The 21,796-nt window shown below is 36.4% G+C and overlaps 1 protein-coding gene across 8 annotated transcripts in view; it reads left to right on the top strand.

Annotated features, from left to right (window-relative positions):
- Positions 1-21,796, top strand: part of LOC118743456 (mucin-12) — a 149,515-nt gene that overhangs the window by 33,354 nt on the left and 94,365 nt on the right. The window lies entirely within an intron of this gene.

Genomic DNA, 21,796 nt, shown 5'->3' with positions numbered 1-21,796 from the left:
CTGGTTTTGGACTAGCTCATTTAGATTTTAGTTTTAATACATTTTTTTCATTTGAATACGATTTCGTTGTGTACTTCGCGGATGCTTTTTCGTAATAAAGAAAAGCCGAAAAAACAAAAATTTAAAATTATATGTTAGATAACACCACTCTTTATGTATAAAGCTGTTAGAGTTTAATTTTTTGTCTATTTCTAGAACGCTAGAACGGTTCCTTAGGGACTGATCGCAAGCTAACATTTTTGATGCAAACAAACTTCCAATTCTAACCGGTCAAATTTTAACCGGTGAGTTACTGGTGCTTTTCGGAAAATTGTTGACATGTATATACGTTTGCACGCAAAGTGTTGTGTAATAAATAGTATTTTTTGTGTATGTTCTAAATACTTAAGGTATGTATTTAGATTGCGATAGTATGGCGTATAACTACATATGTAAGTATTTGCCTTGTTTACTTTGTGATCCCTTAATAAAGGCGGTGGCGTTTAAAAGAACAAATACTTAAGTAGACAGTGAAAAATGTGCACAGTAGGTGCACTAGGGTGGTCATAAGAATAATTTTTTTCAGTCTCACCTCCTCAGTCAGTAATACCACGGTCACAGATATCACATATAGATTTTGGTTCCGATTGGAGACGGTTAAGGCGTGTCGCACAGGGGCCAAAGTACAGATTCCTCTATCGAGACTCAAAGAATTAAAATTCCGCCATAGTCGAAGATATCACAAGTCGTCTATGACGTCTTAATAGGGTAGTCTGAACTTTGACCACTGTGCGATACGCCTTAACCGACTTCAATCGGGACCAAAATCTGATGCAAAAATTTGCTTCCTAGATTTAAGGACCACCCTAGGGTGCATACTATAATTTTAGCATATACAACTTTTAGATGGGCAAGTGGTCTGTTCAGTAAAAATTGTCTGCTTTAGCTTCCATTGACTTTTGGTGCGGTTAAAAATTTTTTTTCGGGGTCGCACATAAGGAGGAATCGACAACTTACATAGGACGACAAAAATTTTTTACTCCATATGTATTTGACAGATTTCAATGAAATTTGCTGTTAAGGGATTTTCGTGGTCACTGATTTCGAATATTGAATCAAATTTCCAAGATTCAAAACGGCGGATCCAATATGGCGGACGATTTAAAAAAAAAAAAATTCGAAATTGATATTCAAACTTCAAAAATCAAAATGGTGTATCCAATATGGCGGACGATTTGTTCAAAAATGGATAAAAAAAGGTAATGCATTGCGTTAAAAGTGAAACTCCTATTGTTCGGGATGCCATATTTGATCCGCCGTTTTAATTTTTGAAAATTTAATATCAATTTCGAAACCAGTGACGACGAGAATCTCTGGAAACCAAACTTCACCACAATCTATAAATTTTTAAAGAAATCGTCCGCCATTTTGAATTTTTAAAATTTTATTTAATATTCGAAATCAGTGACGACGAAAATCCCTTAACACCGAATTTCATTGAAATCTGGCAAAAACATATGGAGTAAATACCAAGCTTTATAACAATTTATCCATTTTTAAAGAAATCGTCCACCATATTGAATCCGCCATTTTGACTTTTGAAAATTTAATATCAATTTTGAAATCAGTGGCGATGAAAACCCCTGGATGCCAAATACATATGGAGTAAACGTTGTCAGTTGCAAAATAACGTGCAGCCGAAGTTATTTCCAAGCACCGAACTATTCCGAGCGACTGCTCTGCATTACCAGTCACTTACTTTGTAAAGCGGCTCAGGAGTATGTCTGATACCAAATGTACATTCTAAGTTCCTACTTACATAAGGCGGCCACGTCTTTGTTCAAGTAAGGTTGATTCGTCAGTGACGTGGTAAGGACAGCCGGGTGAAGTGTAAGTTGCTGGTAAGGTATTGCCCTTCACCTGGCGGTCCTTACCACTTCCCTGCCGAATCTCCATTTGTTTAACAAAGACGTGGCCGCCTTATGTAAGTAGGAATTAAGAATGTACATTTGGTATCAGACATACTTCTGAGCCGCTTTACAAAGTAAGTTACGTGTAATGCAGAGCAGTCGCTCGGAGTAGTTCGGTGCTTGGAAATAAATTCGGCTGTATAGGTTGGTCTAATGAATGGCCTCCTAGTCACCAGTTCCGAGTCTTTTCGATTGCTGAGTATGAGGCCTTATGTTGGACAAAAGACGGAGTATAAAGGAGCCAAATGGAGGAAATTAGCCTATGGTTACAGACGATATCGTCACTACACACGAATAAAGGCGCGCTAGTGTTTTGACGGCGAAAAAAGGCGCTTAAAAAAATTTTGCGAAAAAAGATGCTTATGAAAAGATTAGGCGAAGTATGTGTTAAGAGTCTTTGACGCTGAAGTTTTTTTATGCGTCTTTTTTCGCCGTCATTTTGTGAGCTCGCGCCTTTATTCGTGTCTAATGATGATATGTAATAAAGTAACCGACGAAGACTTGCGTGCCGCTTGAGCTTTTCTCTCAAAGTGTTTACCGCTGGTAAACGCAAATGAAGGTTAAAATTTAAAAACTTATTAATAAAATTTAAGTAAAGTCTACTACTACTTTTTTCGCAAAATCTATAAAGCATCCTTTTATTTTTCAATAAAACCTGTGCAACAGTTATTATTTTACGCCCTGTATATGATAAAATATTAATAGCTGGAAAAAGGAGTACAAAAGAAGTACAAAAGAATTACAAAACTAAGAAAGGAGTACATTTCCAGATATTTTTTTTTTGGGAGTACAAGGGAGTACATTACAATAAAAAGGAGTACGTTTACTCCCAAAAGCAGTACGTCTGGCAACCCTACTAGTAGATGACATTGGCCATGATGACAATTTTGGTACTAAAAACTGAAAGAAAACATGGCTTACCTCGTAAGGTGCTTACCTATTTTCCCAGTGGGTTAATTCCGATTTTTGGATCATGAAAAAATTAACGGTACTCATAATTTTTTTTTTTTTATGAGCATTCAAGTCGGTTGTCTTTTTACTTAATAATGACTTAGGACGTACCTCAAAATTTATTTAAGAACGTTCAATCTGACAATTTGGTTCAAAAACGTCCTATCTTAACTGAAACTGAGATAGGGCGTTCTTCAATCACATTCTTAGATAGAGCGTTTTTCAACCCAAATCTGAAATAGGTCTTTCTCACTCCAGAAGCAGGTGAGATGGTTTCTCCTCAGCTGAATCGCAGAAACGACAGAGATCGGTCGAATAGATTGCCAGCTTGTGCAGATGGTCTCTTCATTTGCAAAAAAGAAAAAAGCCACTAATAATATCTCGGGTAGGGTCTTGAAATTAAAAAAAAAAAGCTTTTTCGATGGGCACCCTAGCGCACCACGTATTTATTTATATAAGTGTATACTTATTAGATTCGCTAAGCAAAGAAATATGAAACAGATTTCGAAAACGGCTGGAACTTCAGGTGCTAGGCCGATGAGGATGAAAAAGGCGTTTACTACTGCTAATAAGAGCACGATATGAGTACGGCGAGTTGGTGACTGCAGCTTAAGCTGGTGTCGTCAGCCTATTATAGTTGTTGATAGCACAGTTGTTTTGGCTGCGATCTCTTGCGAATCGATTATGGCAACACTGACTCGCAACGCATATTTCTATTTATTTTTTATTTGTATGAATGTGTGGGCGGATGTTTGCTTTGTTGAGTTTCTCTATGTATTTGCGTTGGCTGTTTTATTTGACTTTTCCAAAGCAGTCGCATCGTTTCGGCCCAGTTTTGCATATTTTATAATTCGGCTGAATCGAACAGCCCGAATGGCAGCAACCAACTACATTATTGCACAGGTGATGCAAACTATGCGAAATCCGCCCATTATTTTTAATTTTTATTTATTTTTTTTTCGAATTACATACTTCTTACTTTGTTGATAATAAAAAATCTGGCAGGTGTGAAAATGTATTTAACAAATGTTAGCCAAATACACACCAAAAATAAGCGAAGTATTTGCATTACGTCAATCCTTTGGAGAAGAATAGAATTTTTGCTTTGTTATTTTCATTGAATCATTGAATCGCCACCAAGTAGTTAGTTGAGTCTGCAGAGAGACCGAAGCGAGCGATAATAAGTAGAGGTTGAATTTAATCAGTCATAATTTTATGTTCATTAAATCACTGCTAAAATGAGATTTGGCCCACCGAATTGACACTGTAATTGATAGCAAAGTTGATTGAGCTCGGCCGTATGTCATTTAATACTATACAAAAGTAAATGTTTATGACACTTATTAACTGCAATCAATTCGTAGACAGTCAAATTATTAATTTTTTCCATAGTGGCACTTTATTTATTTATGTATTTTTGCCATACAAATCTTCGTGCTGCCAACATTCACTATTTTCGACTGCATTACGATAAGATAAGGCCATTGTACTTATATTTGTACATACATATGTACATATTTTCTATTTGAAAAACACGCGAGTATTTATCACTTTGGCGGGAATGGATCGATCGATCGGCAGGCAATTGACACACACTCCGCTTTGGTTTCAAATTCGAAGCTTATCAAGAACTGTACATCGGAAATCAATACCTGAAGTGAATGTATGTACATATGTATGTAGTTGTTTGTGGTTGTTTTAGATAACGGTGCATTTGCTATCGTTTCCATTTATGTAGCTCTCAATTAAACACTATCTATAAGTTAATGTATGTAATTTGACCATAACGGAACACACAATAACCTGGTATGGAGTATGTGAATTCAATTTGTATGTGTTTGTGTGGCTGGCAATACCCACTAGAACTTGAAGGGAGATCCCCCTATGTGAGGAATAAAAGAGTACTCCCCTTAACCTGATTTCTGAGCAATAAGAGAGATTTGTCGGTTTTGTACTCCTTTATTACTCGTTTAGGAGTCAAATAAGAGATCTCCTAAGCGAGCGACGAAATATTGCTCCCTGAGGCATGATTTGGGAGCATTAAACGAGATTTTCCGGTTTTTTTACTCCTATATTGCTCGCTTAGGAGAGTAATGGGATATATTCTAAGCGAACAGTTAAGTTCTGAATGAACTCCCTGATTGCTCCTTTAGGAGGTAAAAGGGATTACTCACCCTCCTAGGACATACAATGTTAAAGGGAGTATACAAAATTGCATGCTTATACACAGAAGCATAGGGAGTAATGGGGAGTATTCGTATACTCCCAAGGGAGTACTCTCCGAGCAATCGTACGATGCTCCCAAGTTCTACTGGGTACATGGAATCACGCCTCCTAAATGTGAAGATATGACAAAAGGCGATATTGTTTTTTTTTTTCTTTTACTCATTCATACCCAGAATTGATTTTGGGGATAAAATTTCAAAAAAAAATGTGCAGATGTGATTCTGCATCAAAAAAAGAAAAATTGAAAAAATGTCGTTTATGTCTTTTTGGCGGTTAGGGCTCTAAATAACCAAACACGAAAAAATCGATGTGATACTAGCTTCTTTTTTTTCTGCCTAAGATAGATTTGAGCACCAATTTAGCGGCTTTTTTAGTTGAAAATATGCATATATGTATGTATATACATAAATACATAGGTTTGTCTGTTTGAAGTTCTATATTTTTGGTTATAGTACAGGTTTTTCTTTATGTATTACAGGCCACTTCAGCAGAGTAATATTTTTTGTACGCTTAGCGTGATTTTCTGCGTTCATCTTATGAGAAATAAAACAAATTGGTGTGTTGCCACGGTAGTTAAAAGCCGTCCAGGTCATAAGATAGTCACCAAACTACATTTTTTTTTCATCGCTAAAACTGATGGATTCTCATTCATTATCCGCGAATGAGATTCGACTAGGTTTTAAAAAAAGTAACAACGCTGAAAACTCGATAGTTATACAACCCAGAAGATTCGAAAGAGGCGCCATTGAATTTCTTTTGCTATTGATATTTTCGCACCGGAGACCACACTAACAATTGCATGATTTGTTGTTGTAGAGTATAAATTTCATGCTTAGGTACTCACACAACAGACAAATAAAAATTGTTAGGGAGGACCAAGGCTGGCTTGGCTGGCCGGCCTCTCCGCATCCCTTAGTCGTCCGGTTTCTTGCACACAGATAAGAGTTTTATTCGTTTCTTTATGCTATTTATTTTTTCAACAATGTGGCGTGCCATGGAAATATGAGGCACATGTCTTACAAACATACATACATACCAGTGTTACAATTCTGCCACAAATCTGGTTGTGGCTTCCAGCCATAAAAACTATTTTATTAACAATAACCTCAACTCAAATGTTGGAAAAGTGTAAGAAATTGAAAAAAGAACTGCATCTCAGGCAAATGCTTTTGTGCGTTGTATTTAGATAGACTTGTATATTAGGGTTGTCCAAAAATGTATGTGAAAGAAGTTAAATCCGAATTTTGATGCTCTCATCCCTTAAGATTGTTTTAGTTTGAAAAAAATATACCAATGTTTTCCATGTATTCTATATAGAAAAAAAAAAAACAATTTTTCGTAGAAATGGTTTAGAATAGAGTTTTTCTTATAATTCATTAAACACAAGAACCAATTTTTTTTTAATTCCATACAGAACTCGGGGAAAATGCAAGACATTTATTTCCATCGAAATTTTCAGCATTTCAATCAATAAAATCGTAAAAACGTCGGGGTATACTTGTTTTTGAAAAATACTTAATATTTAAAAATGGTTAAATAAATAATTGGATATTGTTATTAGAAGTCTCCTGAAGGGAAAGAGAATTTCCCCATTTGAAGAATTTTTAATTCTATAGGTACCATTTTTACCAAAAATATTATTTTCCCCATATAAAATACTTGGAATACTTTGAGTGTTTTGAAGGACTTGTAATATTTTTTGATCTAAAAATAAAAAAATAAAAAACAGGGATATACTTATTTTTTTTTTCGGTATAGAACAATTCTTAGGGTGAGGGAATAAAAATTCCGGCTTTACTTTATTTGGACCACCCTAATGTAGTATATGCTTCCGCTATGTTTGTGCACATGTCTAATTGTTACGGATTTTGAGATACCTATTAACATGTTTTTGTATGCTGTCATTCACACAAAAAGAGCTGAGAAAGTAGGCAAAAGCACTAAATCCCCTCTTAAAGAAGTTAAAGTCCGAAATATGAAACTGTCTTAAGTTTAAACCCGTTTCTACATACATTCATAACTGTAAATTTGCACCATTTGTTACTCTCTTGGCGAACATTATTAAATTACAATAAAATTAATTTTTCCCTTAAGAAAGAAATGGAAGTTGGTTGGTGGTCTTCCTTACTTTTCAACTAGCCAGAGCGCTAACTGAGGAAACCAGCTGTGATAAACACAAAAAAAAAAAGGAATTAATTAATAACAAGAATATGAATTCTATCGAACTATGCGCCTTACAGTAGTTTCATACATATATTAGATTTTTTTTAAATGTTTAGTAGAATTTTTTTAAAAGTATGCACAGAAGCAGAAGATCAAATGGAAAACAGCTGTTGTCTTTCAGAATGTATGTCATGAATGGTATGTTTTTGTATCTCTGGCAGGTGCAAAGTGTTTTTGTGTTTAGATATTATTCAACGGCATAACTGATTGGCGCTGTAACCGGATTTTGGTCATTTTTTTATCCCAAAAAAGTAAGCTAATCGTCTCTCTTTTGTGTCAATGCAAATTAGAAGTGTACCGAAATCCTTAACCACCTTGTCTTTTTACCACAGAGAAGGCCTGCAACATCCTTTTCATGGTAGGAGTATTGCCACCGAGTAAAGGACCGTAAAACTTCTGCAGAAACATTAATTGGAACACTCAAATGCCGTCTATGCGCATACGCTAGGACGAATATGATAAGAGACTTATGGAATATGTTTTGTACGACGAGATAGGATAGGAGAGTTGTCTTCTCAGGCCATAATAGAAATTATTGGCGAGAGGGATTTCTTGTGGATTTCAAGACGGGCACTATATTCGGTATTAATGCCGAGACACGAGTGCGCTGACTGCCTGCTTTACCCTCCTCCACCTCTGAAATTACAAAGCTGAACTTTACCCATTAAGGGGTCCCGACACTCAAAGCAAATGCCTCCAAATTGTAGCCAAAGATCGCATCATTTTGTATGTTTTAATTTATTTTTATATGATTTTTTGGGAGCTGTTTACTAGTTGTTAACTACTTAATCCGAATAGGACCGTCGAGAAAAAAAAAAATTTGTATATGCTAGATATATTCTAAATTAAAATTTGTGTTGAAAACCGAAATGAAGCCAACCAGGTGTTTAAAATTGAAATACATATGGGCGATCCCAGTGAAAAGTCCACCGCGAAAAAAATTAAAGTCCTATATCTAATTTAATAGTAGGCCCATTTGGCTGCTTTTTGTAATGTGTACTTATTGGTTATGTGACGTGTGTCAAGTTAGCACTACACTTTTCGAAATCGGAAAAGTTAACTACGGCATTAATTGTAGTGTTTTTGTTGTAAATTTGTTGTGGAAAGAAAAAATTTGTAGCTTTCGTTTTTTAAGAAAAAATGGTATGTAGTGCTAACTTGACACCATACACCTAGTCGATAGAATTGAGATATTGAAAATGTTATAACGGCATTAATTGTAGCTTTTAGCTTTAAAATTTGTTGTGGAAAGAAAAAATTTGTAGCTCTCGTTGCTTTGCTTGTGCTTTCCACCCAATTAACTTTTGATTCATCTATCCTAAAGTCCATGCGACTTTCTTCTAGATGATATCCATATTCAAGTTTTGTGTGTGATCAAATTAGTTTAGTGTCCGCCTGTCGAAAATGTTTAATTCGTATTACATATATTAGTGTTGGTTATCGTTTTTTAAAGGCTTTACTGGCATAACGATGATCTTAACACTAGTCCACATAAAACATTAGGCCAGTAATGCCTATATTTTTCCAACTGTTTTTAAGATAGTTTATGTGTTTCCCTAAAGTGGCCTGTACACGCGTTCAGTTGAATAAATTTTTATCGAAGTTTAGAATTTAGACTGATCATAAGCTATTTTAGCTATATTACCGGCATGCTGCGACTACTTGCTAAGCTGGAAAAGAGAGCCCGATAAGCGCACTTCTGGTTGAGTTAATATCCTCTATTTTCACATTGATACGTGCCGCTGTACTGTGTAAATATGTACATACATACATATCGGAATAGATTATTTATATTTTTTATTTCCTGCCTTTCTTCTTTCCTTCCGTTCTTCCTGTTTGCCACAGCCATTTTATGCTTTGAATTACCTGGCTAATTTGGGTGAACACACAGGAGGATGAGGAGGCATAGAGAATGGGAGTGAGAAGCTGAGTGGTGTGTGTACGAGTGCCAATATATACGAGTACATACTCGTACATACCTAGGGGGGGCTGTTGCTACCACTTCTTATTCTGCTTCTGCTGCTTCTTCGCCGGCTGTAGATCACATCACGAAGCGCTACGTGACCTCACAATGAAGGGAAAATTTTCACAATTAGTTTGTTGTCGACACAGAGTTCTTCTGTTGCTGGCCGGCCTGTTTGCTTGTTGCCGCTTGTTGCTTGGCGGCTCGGCTCACCCAATCGACTTACCTCCCATTAAATAGGTACCTGAATATACATATCTAAATAGATACATATGTATGTAAGTATGTGTGTACATATGCATGTGTAGTCTTCTGGTGTGCATGTAGAGTAGCAGAATGCCCATCATCATTGCCCGCGTGACGTTGCTGCTTTGTGCCCCTGTGATTTTTTCCGACTGACTATGGTCTGTGAATGGTGGTGCTGCTGCCAACGTCACCGCATCTATAGTTCCATTCCCACCTATTTGCGCTGCGACTTCTTTGAGGCTCATCATTCATCATTCGTGCGGCCCTGTGAACTCTTCACCTCAGTGCTTTTCTTCGTTTTTGCTGTAACATTTTTCTCTATACTCACTTCTTTGGTAATCTTCAGCGACTTATTTTTTCATCTTTTAGTTTTCTGTAGCGAATTTTAGCTCTTTGAGGTAGTTTCGTGCTGGAAATGTTTTATATTCGCAGCCGTCTGGTTTCTGGCAAGTTTCTTTTGACTCGAGCTTCCCCCCTGTTTGTGAAGCTGCTCGCTGCGAATCGCCTCGGGTGCGCCTTTCTATTGCTTTGCTTTGCTATTCTTGTTTCGCTTATCCGTTTTTGCAGCACATTTTTTGTTGCTGCCTTCTGCTTTTGCTTTATAATCACATATTTTTGCATATTTTAAAAGTAATTTGCCACCAGCAGCCTGTGCTGGGGCCTTACACTCTCATTGTGCCTCCACAGCCACAGCAAACCATTTTCTACGTCCAGCGCCTAATTTCCGGTGCAAGTCTGATAATAATGATTACCCTGCAGTAATGTGTATTCAATTGCAATTTGTTGTTCCAATTTATGTGTTATTTTGCTTTTCCTTCATCTGTCACTTTTCGTGTTAATCGCATCAAAACTGCTTATGAGAGATTATTTTCATAAGTACAGCTACATATTTCGTCGGAAGGATTATGGACTCGCGCATTTCACGTTTTGTCATAGGAAATGCCTAAATAAAGAACGACCTGTCAGGCGGGTAGACGATGTTATTTTTATGGAATTTTCTCTACTTTCTGTTAGCATAGAACAAGTTGTGTAGCTTTCATTAAAGCTGTGTGTAGGCGTTTGTCACAAGTGACCCCGCCCCCCCCAAAGTCTGATTCTCAAACCTTAATTTATCCTTCAATTCCACTTATTTGTTGCTTAAATCAACACAAATGAAAGTAACAGCTGCTCCTAAATGGCCAGCTTTCCTAACTGAAATGCCCGTTGTTATCTTGAAACTTCCATACACTTTTCTCCAATTTTTTTTTTAACAGATACATTTGCTCTTTTTAAATACATACATATGTACATATAATTTGTGTTCAAATTTATGCGCTGATAAGCACATTTAACCAAAAGAAAAGTGAGTACTCGTTAAGATAACTGCAATAAATACAACACGCATGCTGCATCTCTACAGCAGATACTTGCGCAGTTATCGAAAGTCAACCACAACAAAATTACAATTAACTTCTTTACTGCGATGTCTGCTGGATTTTGTAACATTAAAAAAAAGAAATCTTTGATTATTATGAATACATATGTATGTATGTATGTATCTACTTAAGACTTCTTTGAATTATACATATCGCACACCGTCTTCAACAGAGACGGAAGAAATTTCTTCCTGAAGAATGAGAGGTTGGGATTGCCTGAATATGACAAAATTCGCGGAGTACTCGATAAGTATTAGGTATTTTTAAGAAAATTTTACATTTTAGATCATGAGGTTCTTCCACTAAAAAGCGATATACTAACCTCACCCATCGCTGTCATCTAGTTGCACAATAGGCGGCTAGCCAGCTATTCCCCCAGCGGGTATTCTAATTCGTTGCAATATCTTTATGTCGTTGTAAAGCGTATACACGTCATCGTTCCATCGACTGTGGTGCATACTCGTATTGCCGGTCCTCCTCCCGCTTGATGCAACGCAAATTTTTTGAATTCCTCGAAAACTAATTTGGTGACCCTAAATAGCCTCTTAAAAGGCACCTAAGGCAAGTTTTTAACGTCCGAGAAAATCGCGCGACGTCACGCTGGCTGACCCACCCACTAAAATTTCGTCGAATACTGATAACAATTTTTTAGTGCCATCAAAATCTGTTTAGGTGCTCACTTAGTGTCCGAAAAATTCGGAAATTCTTTCCCAATCCTTATTTATCACTGTTCGACTAAAATTTAAAAAACACATTTTTGCGATTTTCTTGGAGTACCTTAGATAATTTTTGTGTCCCTAAAAAGCACCGATGTAACTCCTCAATAATATTTATAAGTGTTTAACTAAAATTTAAAAAGTGGCCAGGTTGACGGACGCCATCTATGTACATATGTATATTTGTGAGCTTCTGTTTTATAGGTGAACATGTTGAAAAATATTATAGTTTGGCTCAAAAGATTTATTAATTAACTGCAACATCTTTTTCAACACCTGTTTGGAGACAAGACCAATTTGATATTTACAAACTGGGATGATACATACCTACATACATACATATGTATGTATGTACATATACATATGTTCTCTTTAGAGTTCCAAAGTAAACCAAAACTGCGCTATTTTCTAAAATCTCAACTTCAAAATTGTAATGAGTCTTGTGCGGGGGGTGGCGTTATTGTGACCCTCTCAGTTTCCATTTCCGCCCAACAATCCTCACTTGAAAGCAGCGTCAAGCACAAATCTACGTACTTTTACCACAACACACACTCTCTTGTATTTCCGTTTCATGCAGCAATTTCCTTCAACTGCGCCTGGTTGATTGCTGTGTGCAGCGGTTGGCGCTTCACACTTTCTTCACACACAACAAAAACAACAGCAGCAATGCAGCAGCCTAGCGGCAGCAACAACCACAGAGATGCAGATGGTGGCAGCGGTGCCTGCCTCTCTTCCAGCACCCGTCCTTCTCCACCTTCCATTCAACGCTGTTGTACGCAGTTTAGCAATTGCACAGCTTGGAGGGGAGTCGACAGAGGCGAGGGATTGCCAAACTCGCCGCGCGCACGCACGCACGAGATGATTTATTATGTGTGAAGTTGGCGATGATTGAATTTTATTCCGCTTTTGCTTTAGTTTGCTTCACTTTGAGACATACATACATACATAGTTCTTCACAGTTATGATGCTTATGTTATGGCTGTTGTGGCTGAGTTTGGGTCTGAGGCTGAGGCTGATGAGCTCCACCAGCAATGTACTTTGACGTTTGTTATTGTTGTTTTCGTTTACAATTGTTCACAAGCACATCTACATAAACGTTGGTTTTTTTTTGCTCGTCAACTATTTTTCTTTTATATTTTAATGTACGATGTACATATGTACATACATAGTGTATGTTATTACCCTTTTGTTATTTTTTATCACATCTTCCGTTGCTCTGGTGATTCTCTTCTATGTTGATTTGTTTCTTCAGCCGCCTCTTTCTCTCTGCACGTTGCAAAGTTTATCTCAAGGGGTCATTTACATTCAGCCATTGTCTTTGCGTCAATTTTCCACTTCTTTTTACACGCCTTTGTTGCTTTTCTTTCTAAATATTCCATCCGGCCATTTTCAACACTCAGCAATACACAACGCTTTTTATGCAATTTTCCACGGTCTTCGATACACATTCACTGCGCACTGCACACTTTTCTTTGGAGACTTATACATACATTCTGCATTCTCCCTTTGCCTTATGTCCCTAATTTTTTCCGGCTTTTGTTGTTGTTCCTATTTGTTAACTAAAGTAGAACTGGTAATTGTTATTGTCAGCTCACCTGTGAATTGTGCGTTTTTACATTACTTTTACATACATACGTATGTATGCTTTTATGAAAATACATAGATATGTACCATGTAAATACATACATATGTATGTGCGTCTTTGTGTGGAGTGCATGCATACATTCCCTGTAGGGAAACCGCGGACTAGGGAATCAAATTTCTAGTTCCGAACTAGTCTTCATCGCCAAAAACGAACTAGTCCGATAGGAACTAGATCCCCACCAGTCCAAAATCGGCGAAAAGTGGTACTTTTAAGAAACTAATTTTTTCAGTTTTTTCCACTAGAAATCTATATCTAAAATGACGAATTTAGAAATGGTTCGGAACTATAGAAAAAGGGATGCAGCGGTGTGCTTGTTCACTCTACATAGATATGTGCTCGGCGGCTTTTTCGTTCAAATACGCTTCTCTTCTGTGCTTCGCAGATGCTATTTCATAGTTTGGTAATACAAAACAAAGCTTTGTGTTAACATATTAACATCTTGGGGCCTACTGGAATCTAACCAATAACCGCGAGCACCTCTGCAAAGTCAGCTACAGCCAAAGGTATGTAAACGTACATTTCTTACAATCATTCAACCAAATTTAATTTCAAATTTGAAAAAATGTTTCTTTGAAAATAATGTAAAATCACACACGGAAGAACCGAAAAGATTGAAAAATCATGATACTTTTTTCTTTCATCTGTCGATTTTAGAACTGGTTCGGAACTATAGAATTTAGGACTAGTTCGGAACTATCGAAAAAGGGATGCAGCGAGGGGCAATTGACACTTCCTAGGACATCGCCATGTTAAATTCGCCAGTTGTTTGCATGCAAAAGAGATTTATCGCGAACCAGTATTGGGTCTAAATGTACTAGAAGCGCCCCAGTTCAGAACTAGAGATTTTCCCCACAGGGTTTCTTGAGGCTCAGTGTGAAATACTTACATACATTGCTCTTAGCCATCACACCGCATAAATAAACGCTTGTTCGTTGAACTTTAATTGATTTTGACAAGTGCGTTTTAGTTATTCTCTTTCTCAGCTGTTTTTTTTTTTTTTTGTTTTCAAGTGTCATCTTGGCAGCTGCTGTCGATTTGATCAAATTACACACTTTGCTTGTTGTGTCTGAGTGCAGTTTTTAGTAGGTGAAAAAATGTAGGTATTAACCTCTGCTGTTCGCGAGCTTAAAAACTCCAAAAATGGAAAATGATGGAATTCGACAGCATAAACAATGCATTAAGTTCACTTTGCTTTGTTCCACTTCGCACTTCAACTGTCATTTCGAGTTGCTCGTTCGAGTTGAATCTTTCTGCCTCCATTGACGCCTCCGTGTTGCCACAAATATATATTTACTGTCTATTTTTATCTCTTTACGACCTTCCACGCTCGCATTGCTGACCAAGCACTAAGTTGGCGTTAGTTTCAGAGACCTTCTATACACCACATACATATGTACATTCATATTTACATACATCATTTTTTGTTCACGTAAAAATGTGTCTACCTTTTTACAAAGCAACGCTTTGCTACTCATTTTGATTTTCATTCCATGGCTTTTTGTTTACTTCATGTCTTTTTCAATTAGCTTTTATATCATTTTGTTGGTCATTGAAAATTTGTGATTTTATGCCTCCGACACAGACGCACACACGACAAAGAGTGGACAAGGAGGGGAGTTAAATATTTTTACTTTCTTTTTTTGTTGAAAATAGTGGTGTGAGGAGTAATGCCCTTCCATCTTCTTCATTTTGTTTAAGGTGTTTTCTGTGCAAAATTTTCTTGTTGTTTTTTTTTTTAGAATACAATTTCTGGGATAATGGTAATCTTTCGAAAGTGACTTTTTCACATATCCTCCCAAAATGATGCAAAAACTTCCCTGCGTATCAAAATAATATATCCAGATATTAAGTCAAGAAAAATTTTAAAAGTATCGTTTAAAAATCGCGCTTGAGCTGCACTGTGAAAGGCTAGCCATCTTCTTTTGCCCAATGGAATGTTCGTTTGAAATTTAGTGAACACTGGAAGTGCTGAGTTAGGCCCTTTTTGCATCCCGATACTAGGTATGTGCCCAGGAATCCAACCATATTCCGCGCTTATGAGCTGAATAAATATTCTTATCAAACAAAGATTGGCAGGCTTCTTTACAAGCGCGAAATTTGTTAGAAGCCATTGGCACCCAAAAAATTTAACAGTCCGCACGATATGTCTGATGTCTGACGCATGCTTTTGTACTAACGAATTTCTTGAAAATGTCGCAAAGGCTGGGCGTTTAACCTTCTAAGGTATCCCGATATTAATTGTGGCAGAGTAAAACGGGCCTACGATGTCAGTTGAAGCTCCTCGTCAGAAATGGGTGATGGTTGAACTGCGATGACGGCATTTACGTGAAGCGAGTTAGTAAAGACGGTGATTGTCTTTCGAGATTATTGCCTGCCGGTACAATGTCTGGTCGAGTGGTTGTGAGATGTAGTAAGTCTGGATATCGTTCGTGAATAGATATGTTGATCTCCTCAGTGCATGTGCTGAAAAAAGTGTTGCTGTTGATTTTGAAAGAGAAAGAGAAAGGCTCCGTAAGTATGAGCTCAGTGAAACTGCCTCTGATGACTGATGAGGAAGCTTCAAGATGTGAAAGTTAAATAAGTGCGGAGGGCGGATTTCTATGCACCATTCACGAATAGATTATGCAATATTCAGTGGAGTAGTCTATGCTTAGTACGTTGAGAATGGCGATAAAACTCGTAATTACGTCCAATTCACATTAGTGGCATTCACCAAAGTGAGCAAGTTTGCTAGATTGCCAGGTTACTTGCTCACTTTGGTGAATACCACTATTATTTTACATAAATATTACTAAATTCGAGTAGACATTTTTGCCAACAAAGTATATGCATTTATTATACTTTTTTTTTATTGGTTACCGCACCAAATTAAGAATAAATAAATGAGGTAATCAAATTTATTAATTTTAAATTAGCCCTTATTATCTACAAAAACATTGAATCAAAAAAATATTTAGTATGGCGATAAGTGCAGTAGTAAACTTTTAAATACGCATGTACATATACATACATATATGTATTTATATAAATGTTTACTACGGCAAGCATGAAATTAAAATGCAATTGCAGTACTACTTACGTTTCCCTCGAGTCCAATTTCGGCTCCTAGTGGCATTCCATGTTATTGCAGCGGATGCACCAAATTTGTACTATTGTCAGATATGCCAGCAAAGAGGGGCCCTTTGAGACCAACAAATGCAGACCAAGGCATTCTCTATGCTGCTAAAATACAATACTAAAATACGCGCTTGTGTACACTCTAAAAAATCTGTTTAAAAATGCGACTATAAATCGAGTATATTTTTGTTTATTTTTAAAATTTTTTGGTAAATTTACACGATGGAAATGTATTTTTCTCGTTTCCACATTTTCGTGTGTCAAAATCCTTTTTGTTAGCGGCTTTACACAATTCTACGGTGGAAATTAGACAACAGATGTGTATTTTGTTGCTTGTACACACTTTTGTAGTAAATTTACGCACACCACAACAGCTATATCACACTCTAAAAAGTCCGAAATTTAAACAAACTATTCGTTGAATAATCGAGCATGTAATTTCGCGAATAATATGGTAGGAAATCAGTAACCTAGTACCTTTTAGGTAGGAAATCTACACAATTTTTTTTTAGAGTGTATGTGCCGTAGAAACACAAAGTTTGCGTATTCAAAAAAATTTTCTTCATTTGTCTACCCAGTTGGGAATGAATGTCTAATATTGCCGCTATATTTGTATTTGCCTTCCATTCTCGCACATCCACAGCAAAGTTAACAGCCATTCACGGCGGGCGCACATTACTTATGCATTTTCTGCACTGACTTGGCTTATAATTTCAACTTATAACTCAAAACTTCGACTCGTCTCGCTGCTGCGCTTAGCGAAATGGTGACAGGTTGACCTGAACCGCCTAGAAAAGGGGCCAACACGTTCACACTTTAGCTTCCTTAAATATTCCGCTAGACCAGACACCGTAATCGTTGTATGCATTTCTTCGTTTACTTCTACTTAAATCACGAATCGAACTCCACTTATTCTAGCCATCAAACTTCGGTTGTGTCGAATAACGGTACATCAACTTGCTAAGTTATGAATTATTATTATTTACGTTAATACCTAACTTTGTGTTTTTTTTTTTGTTTGTTTGTTTGTTGTCCTATTCTTTGAATTCCCCACCTTTTTTAACAGTGTGCTCCAGAATGGTACATTTCTACATACATAGCTGATTTTTAATTATACATATTTTTTCCTATTTCGGAGAATTTAAAAACTCATTAGTTTATAGCGAACCGAAATCACAAACAAGCTGATAAACTGCTATCTAAACAATCGATATATTTTCGCGGGTTTGCCATAGTGGAAACATACAGAGGACACGGTCACATCAACAGGGAAGTTTCTGAAATGAGATCAGCTGTTTGCTACAGAACCGACAATAATATTTTGAGAGCAAATAAAAAGTTGTCCGGACACGAACGGTGAACGCGCCTTGAATATTCCCAAGGATAGTCAGTTAGGTTAGGTTGTAGAGCAGTTATGCCCAACGCTGGCAGAACTCCATAGGCCTGCTTTGGGTGTATGTACAATCGAAAGAGGTCTCTATTGACATAACTAGATTTGAGATTTCCAGATATTGCCGAAGCTAGAAGGGTATTGCTTTATAGCCAGAGTAACCCCCGTTTCGATTTTTCGTGGTGTAAAACGCGACTTTGCTTCTCATGGCCTCGTAATTCCGAAACACTGTAAGCAGCTCCTGAAGATATAACAAAAGCCATTATATTGAATTTGAATGCACCCCTGAGTCGTAAAGTATTTTTTGAACGCAATTTTGAAAATTTTGCTTACCGTTTGGCGTTTTTAACCGACTCCAACAAAGGAGGTGGTTATAAATTCGTCGGAATATTTTTATTTTTAACCGACTTCACAAAAAGGAGAGGTTATCAGTTCATCGGAATATTTTTTTTTTATGTATGTTACCGCATAACTTTGGACCACATTAACCGATTTTGATAATTCTGCTTTCACCGGAAAGGTGGTATCTAATTTTATTTAGATCCCGTAAGGCCGTGGTTACGCCACCAATTTCGATTGGCAATCACCGTGCAATTGTTGTTGTGCACAGCACAGAGTGAGAGAATTTTCGAAATCGAACATCCAGCACGATTTATTTGCTGGGTGAACCGAACAGCCAGCACGCCAATTTTTCAGGGTGGCAATACGCTATTTTGCGAAAAAGTATTAGTATTAAATATTTTTTTATTATTATTATAAAGTAGATATTAAAAAAAAATATTATTAGAAAAATTAAATATTAAAGCAAGAAAAAATATTAAGTTGATCTTCCATTTTTCATTTTGCGACTTCAATTTTGATGCATTTTTACTTCAGTGCTACCATTCTTAAGAAGCAATCCTGTGCTCGCCAATCAGCCAGCAGAGCGTAACCACTTCTCACCAATCACCGAAATCTTTTTCTTTTGATTGCCAATTAAAACTGGTGGCATAACCACGGCCTAATTGGATCGTGAAGAAATTAACGATAATCTTAGATTTTTATATGAGAATTGAAGTCGGTTTTGTTTTTTTTTTTTGCTTAAAAATTGCTTGTTGCATTTTTCGTCATATCTTCGGTATTTACAGTGGGATCTTAAATAATAATATACCGGTGTTCTTGTCTCGAGCAGACAATTTGTTTGTTTTCCAGTTTGTTTTGTTTTTATTTTTGTTTTCTTAATGACAGTAAATTAAAGCTCACCAAAAATCATAAAACTTTTGCTAAGGAAGTATTTCTATTACTCTAGTAGAACGATTTAAAAAATATTTTATTGCCGCTGTAGGTTTCACCGAAAAAAATTAAAAAGTCGGTACGTAAAAAAATTTGTTTTTTCCAAATTTGCATTGCAAAAATACTTTTGTTTGCTGGTGGTATGGTCTAATTTACATACAATGAATATTACGCAATTTTCATGCATGAATTTAATTTAATTCAAACAGAATTTGAAAAAAGCTAAACCTAAAAAATTAAATAGTTTAAATTTAGTTTTCAAAGCCAATGTCGCTTCAGTTATGTATGTATGTACATATTTCCTGAGCATTATTGCGGTAATCAGTTTCGTGGAAAATGAATTTTTCGTGGTGAATTACGAAGTAAATTCAAAGCTGATTGCATCCCACACGCTTCAAAGGTTTTTAAATGCAACGGTTTAAAATACACATAAATATTTCTGTATACAAAACTTATTTTGTACAGAAATGCATATAAAGTAAGAATCAAAAATAGCACTGAAAAATTAACAGAAAGAAAAGCATTCATATACAACTTACATATGTAGTACATATGTACATACTACCATGTACATAGATGCAAATGTATGTAGGTCACAACGAAACCGTGAAAGTGCATTTATAATTTGTCGATTGGCTGCAAATGCGAGTGCAGCGGAGTTTATTGCCTTTTGCCGCGCATATCGCTTACGCTACGCCATATATATACATATATATACATACATATGTATGTACATAGTGGTGCTATCAGCAGCAGTTATGACAACCGCTACTTTTGTGATAAAAGCTCAATAATTCACACAAAATAGTTTTTTGTAAATTTTTAATTTATTTTTTTTGTCCCAAAAATGATGAAAAGGCAACGCCGAAATCAGAAACGCACTTTGCCATTAAACACAATTAAGCATATTTTACGACCGGCAATTATAATTACTAAATGGACTCTAAACCATATTCTTGCTAACCAACAATCATCAGCCGAACAAACAGACGCATCGCAGCCATAATTATTCATATCGAGCCCTAACCGCCAAAATAACGTAAGCGACATTTTTTTCAATATTTTCTTTTTGATGCAGATATATTCTTAGAGCATCTAGATGCATTTCTGCATCAAAAATAAAATTTTGAAAAACTTGTCGCTTACGTTATTTTGGCGGTTAGGGCTCGATATGGCGGGCGGACGGTTGTTTTGACTAAACATTTCGGAGTGCATTGCACTTTGGTACATTTTTTTATTTTTATTTTTTGGTTTTGTTCGAGCTTTTGGATCTTTGTTTTTGTCTCGGTTAACTTATTTTACATAGTTAATAAGTTGTGTAAATGACACTATTATGAAATATTTAATAATTAAAACTGTGCATACTTTTTTATTTATTGTAAATTATTTTTGCGTGCGATATATATGCATTTCTGTACTAGGTCTTCGAACTAGCGAGGCAGAAAAAACACAAAACAGTAAATATTTGACACCTCTCTGAGCCTTATAACCTTTTTCGTAATTTTTTTTTTTTTTGGAAAGTGGTCCTCGCCCACTATATTTGTATATAAAAAATCGCTTCACCAATCTGTATCAAATTTGGTAAAGACATTGCGCCTGACCTTTTTAAACACAGTCCTGAATGTTTGAAATCGGACAATCTAGAAATATCGCTTTTGAATTTTCGAAAATTGCCTTTTTTTTACTTATAACTCTTTCTTCTTAGTTTCTTCAATAGATTTTAAACAATTTGATGAATAATTTATTTTTATGCGTTCAATTTAATAATTTACGTATTTTCAACGTTGAATGCGCTAATTGCAGCGCAGGGAGCCAGGTTTCAAGAATAACGGATTCTTCAACGGGGTGAAAACTTCAATTAAATTTTCAGTTGGGAATTTTTCAATTCAGAAAATTGATCTTACGATTCGTGTAAAGATTGTTTTCCTTAAGAAAAAAAAAATTTACTACATATCGATACCTGAGTGCAAGATTGACCTATCTCGGCAGCCAGTTCGAAAACGCCCTATTTCAGAAAACTTTTCAAGAACGCCCTACTTCAGAATGGATTGAAGAACGCCCTACCTCAGAACTCGTTTCAAAAACGCCCTATCACGGCACATTTTCAGTGAACTTTCAGCTGAGATAGGGCTGAGATGGTTACCAGTCGCGCTACTCTTCCGCAGGGCCTGGGTTCAAGTCCGGTTCAACCCAACATCAAAAAATAAGAAAAAACAAAAAAGTTTTTTTTTCTAATAGCGATCGCCCCTCGGCAGGTTATGGCAAACCTCCGAGTGTATTTCTGCCATGAAAAACAGCTTCTCATAAAAATACAATCGCCGTTCGGAGTCGGCGTAAAACTGTAGGTCCCTGCCCGTTGTGTGACATCATCAAGGCGCACGCCACATATCAGAGGAGAAGATCGGCCAGACACATAACATATGTGTGATAGGGAATTTACATGAGACGAATTTTCATGCGATTTTTAGTTGAAAGCAACAATCGCCTGGTGTAAACGGCCTTTCAACTAATCGCTTTCAATGAAGTTGGTCGGCTGCCTACTTTCGTTCAACTTTTGGTTCAACTAATCGCCTGTGAAAATTGAATCATGTAAATTCCCTATAAGCGCCAATCTGTTATTATTATTACGGCCCTATTAGTCTCAAATGTGATAAATTTTAAAATAAAAATAGTTTATTCCTTA

Source organism: Rhagoletis pomonella, unplaced genomic scaffold, assembly GCF_013731165.1.
Source record: "Rhagoletis pomonella isolate Grant_MI unplaced genomic scaffold, Rhpom_1.0 Rhpom_scaffold_00007, whole genome shotgun sequence".
NCBI lineage: Eukaryota > Metazoa > Arthropoda > Insecta > Diptera > Tephritidae > Rhagoletis > Rhagoletis pomonella.
This window is presented reverse-complemented; position numbering and strand designations above follow the sequence as displayed.